The 4,582-nt window shown below is 39.2% G+C and overlaps 1 long non-coding RNA gene across 1 annotated transcript; it reads left to right on the top strand.

The window, feature by feature from the left end:
- The first annotated feature begins 352 nt into the window (after positions 1–352).
- LOC140715586 (uncharacterized) lies at positions 353–3,954 on the top strand. Its single transcript, XR_012096165.1, has 4 exons — positions 353–553; positions 1,699–1,739; positions 2,442–2,554; positions 3,358–3,954. It is a non-coding gene; the product is annotated as an uncharacterized lncRNA (long non-coding RNA).
- Positions 3,955–4,582: the final 628 nt, after the last annotated feature.

Genomic DNA, 4,582 nt, shown 5'->3' with positions numbered 1-4,582 from the left:
TTCTTTCATTGTATTTATTAGGATAACCTTCAAATATCGCTAATACACTCGCCTCAATCGTGTAGTGGCAGATCATTCCAAATACGCACCTCCCTATGATTGGAAAAACTGTGGCTCCTTTTAAATCAGTTGTGCATAATCTTAAATCTATGCCCTCTTGTTTTTAGATTCTTCTTCTTGGAAAAATGACCATTCAATTCATGATCTTATACCTCTTTCAGATATTTAATATTACTATTCCATTCATGAACTTATACACCTCTATTAGATACTGAAGCTGGTTTCCCCCCAAAGTCAGCACAGAGATTCGGCAATCTTCGGTGCCTTCTTAATTCTTTGGTGCCAACCGTTGACAAAATAAGCTAAAGTATTACACATGCAGTCAGAAGAGCACGATGAAGTTGCTGATATTTCCATTATTCTAAACTAGTCTTAAAACCGTTATCTGTCATTAATAATTCCGTACACCTATCAATAATACTAATTGAAATTACCGATATTCGTTTCAGGAAACAATCTTTTTCCCCGGAAGAAAGCACAACAACACCTGTCTGTGAGTACTCGTTCAAGTTAATTTCCATCATTTAATTTACTTATATGCTATTGACTGTTTTATTAGTAATATTTTCAATTGCTAGTTTATATTTTTATTTGATCACGTTAAAGTGTGAAGCAGATTGTTGTGTCGGAGCTATTGCAGGCGTGGTTCCTGCTCTTCGACAGCAGAACCCTGCGCTCGCTTCTGATCCTAAACCACTATAAAAAGATCATTACTCAATCTTTTTAGTTAAGATGGATTAAAAGTCACAATTAGCTTCGCAACAGTGTGCGTGCTAGCATTTAGTCACTTGCTGTGATTCACGGAAGAAATTTCCACCAAATCAGTTCCATTCTTTCTGTTAAGTTGATCAAAAAAATCCTCCGATTGAGTTATCAGCTGATTCTCATATAGTCCGTGGTAACACCTATGTTTTTCCGAACTGTACTTTACTAACACTATTTGCATATAGCGATCTTCATAAGCCTGCCATTATAGGTAATCGCATCTAAAATGTGCTAATGTATTTGAGTACGTTCAATCATACAACCAACTATCAAAACAATTGTTCTGTTTCGCTTTGCACTTCAGATTTAACCATTAAATTTGGCTTGCATTCTTGCACGATAGGTTGTTTTCTATAATTTCTCCACGCAAGTAGATTTGACAGAACTAGACAGAAGAAAATGCTGTTCGCTCTGATCCTAAAATGAATGCAAACTTTCCAAAATTTTATCAAGCATTTCTGGATGGAAAAACAGATAATCCATCAAAGATTAGGATTAAGGAGTTATGTCCGTCACAACACGTAGCTTTGAATACTTCCATCCTCCCCCGATAAAACTAATTTATAGCAGGAAGACGACGGCATATGAACGACTAATCAGAAATAGAGACTGTTTATCACTACTAGCGATTAAAAAGACAAATAAATACTAGGCTCACTGGGAACTCAAAGGATTCTGCAGCTGTTTTGTCCTCATGAAGGGACCCGGAGGAAAAAGTCGATACTTTCCATATATGCAGCTGGGCCTGCTGATATCCTCCAGCATTTTGTAAGCTCCCCAATAAGCAGCGGAAAGTTTGCGCGTCCTATAAATTAATTGAATATAAATTCAGTTTAATTTATTAACGATTATTCGAACATTAATATCCCGCAGATGCAGTGGTCGTCAAGAAACGCCGCACGATTGAGCAAAATGTAAGTTGATCACGATACTGCACTTCTGCCTTACTGTTTGACATTTCCAGAGATTTACGTACCGCCGCTACCTGTCCATTGACCATATACATTCAATGGACACTTTATTAGGTACACCTGTACACCTGATTTTTAATGAAAAGCTTTGGGAGCAATTTGTTGGACCATAGGATGCAAACATGGGCAAGATGTTCAGTTGTTTAGATCAATAGCCAATTAGGGACAAAATATAATCTGTGTGATTGAAGTAGGATGAGTGTTGGCGCAAGACCGGGTTGTTTGAGTATTTCAGAAACTGCTGATCTCCTGAGAATTTCAGGTACACCATTTTCGAGAGTTTACAAAAAATGGTGTGAATAAAAATACCCAGTGAAGGCAGTTCTGGTGGCAAAAAAAGCTTTGTTAATATGAGTGGTCCGAGCAGAATGGTCAAACTCGTTCAAGCTGTCAGGAAGGCGACAGTAACGCAGACAACCACCCGTTATGACAATGGTGTGCAGAAGAAAATCTCTAAATACACGCTTCGAACATTGCAGTGGAGGGGAAGACCACACTGGGTTTCATTCCGGTATCTAATAAAGTGACCACTGAGAGACGATTGATCTCTCTTCCCCTATCATGCTAATAATACGAAAGCCAGAGATAGAAAGTATTAATTTTTGAAAAGCTGTGTTAAGGTTGTGTTTTCTTTTATATATCCAGCTTGAACATGAATATGACACGGTCGCTCTTAGTGATATGGACTTTAACTCGATGAGGCAAACGACTGAATATGCGTCCATTAAATAGTCCCTTTTTTGTGGGGCTGCGTGCGGGTAAGCCATACAACATGTTTACGCTCTTAACATAACTGAGAATACTCTGCGTAATATAGCTTCTTTTGTCGCGTTATTCCGTTAAAATGCTCATCATATTACTTGGAGTATTTTTGCTGAAGGTAGAATAATAAGTAAGCCACTGGAGGGAGTAGATTTAAAGAAATGTGTTCGGCGAGTAAAATTAACAAGCCCCCACATTTTAAAGGATGCAGTTGTGGCGGGTTCCGGTGTGCTTTTCTGTCTGGAATGTAAGTGTCAGATTCACGTAGCTTGTGAATGTTTTCAATGCATCCGTCATCATTATTTTGTCAATTAGTGGGATTCGTTTAGTTTGCATAAACTTTATGATTGGTTGTCGTTACATTAATCTTTTATTCCGTTCATAACGTCAGTCCAAAATTAAATATTGGGTGATGAATTTTGTTTATGATGCATGCCACTAAGAAGAGAAAATCTGCACTTGGGCAAGTTAACAGAGAGCTACTGAGCATAACTTTCAATGGTTGTCAGAATGAGCACGGCTATTGAAACTCCTTTAGTATCCGTAAGGTGGCGTGTTGTCTTGTCCTGGAATTCCGTGTCCGAGTTCTTTGACTCCAATGCAGGTTCCAGACTTCCCTAAATTTAAGTACGGCAGTATATTAGTGGAAATGAAAATTATGCTTTGCTTCCATTGTTTTGAATGATATCTCCTGTTTTAACGGGTCTAACTCATAAATCATGCGCATTTTATAAGTTAAGCTTATAAGGTTTGATTTCACATTTGTCATTTCTATTAACAGTAATCCATATTGCCTTAGCCGCAGGAATTTCTCAATTGGAACTTCGCCGGTACTGAACTGAAGGACATGCAGCCAATCGGATGTCGTTGCTCAGCACTGGATCGTCGAGTCACAAGCACGTGTACTGCAAGCGCTGCGTGGCTGTTACGAAATTCGAGGTTTGGTTGTGGGAATTTGGCGATGAGAGCACTATCCAAGTAATTTATCATCTAAATTGTGATGTTTAAATTTGTTACTTTTCTAGTAGTTTCGCTCCCATGTTAACTGTTAAGGTTAACAAACTGGCTTCTCAGTAATGTAAAGTAACATGGTGTCTCCGTTGTTCTCGGCAGCAGCTTGCTTTGTTTATAATTACTGATAATAGGTTTACTGTCCAATTGGAGAAGTGGCATTCTTTCTTATGTCTGGGAAACTGTGTTTTCGCGCTTTTTTCGGGGAGGCGAGTGAAAAGGACAGACGGCGGATACCGGGATTCGGCGGTTCAGAGGTTGACGAAGGCTCGGAGGTAGTTCTGGACGGATCCGGAAGCGTGAGCTCCAACTCATTAAAATTTCTTGTGCACAAAACTGATAAGTGTACTGAATTGGCGCCTTTATTTTATCTGTTTCTACTAACCCATCACCAACAAATAATTATAAAGTGTAATCATTTAATTGCATATTGTGTACTGTCTGATATTTTATATTGTCGGCTTGTACCGGGACGCATCACACAGTACCCACACCGACTCGATTACAGTATTGGCGAGATCAACGCCAGTATACCCAGACGAACGGGAGTCAATTGGGCATAGACGCTACAATTTAATTTGTGACGTAGCAAGTTTTTGACGGCAATTTAAGTGTAGGCGTCCTTAAAACTTGCTTTTATTTTGTACAGACAATGAATGAATGCATATTGCAAGAACGTGTATGCTCCCTTTCTTGCTTGTTTCCCCCTTGTTCAATCCGGGTATCGACGTAGATTATTAAAGTGTTACGTTTACTGAAGAATTCGCTCCTTTATTTCTCTTCACCCATGCATCGAAAACATCCGCCACATCCGCAGATACTGAAACTCAAGAGAGTTTCATACATTCATTCATTCATTCACAATTCGACTTATCTGACTACATCGTCAGACCTACAAGTATCTGGGAGTACAGTTAGACGAGAAGCTAGACTGGACTGCCAACACAGATGCCTTGTGCAGGAAGGCACAGAGTCGACTGTACTTCCTAAGAAGGTTGGCGTCATTCAATGTC

Source organism: Hemitrygon akajei, chromosome 24 (genome assembly GCF_048418815.1).
Source record: "Hemitrygon akajei chromosome 24, sHemAka1.3, whole genome shotgun sequence".
In the NCBI taxonomy this organism is placed as follows: Eukaryota; Metazoa; Chordata; class Chondrichthyes; order Myliobatiformes; family Dasyatidae; genus Hemitrygon; species Hemitrygon akajei.
This window is presented reverse-complemented; position numbering and strand designations above follow the sequence as displayed.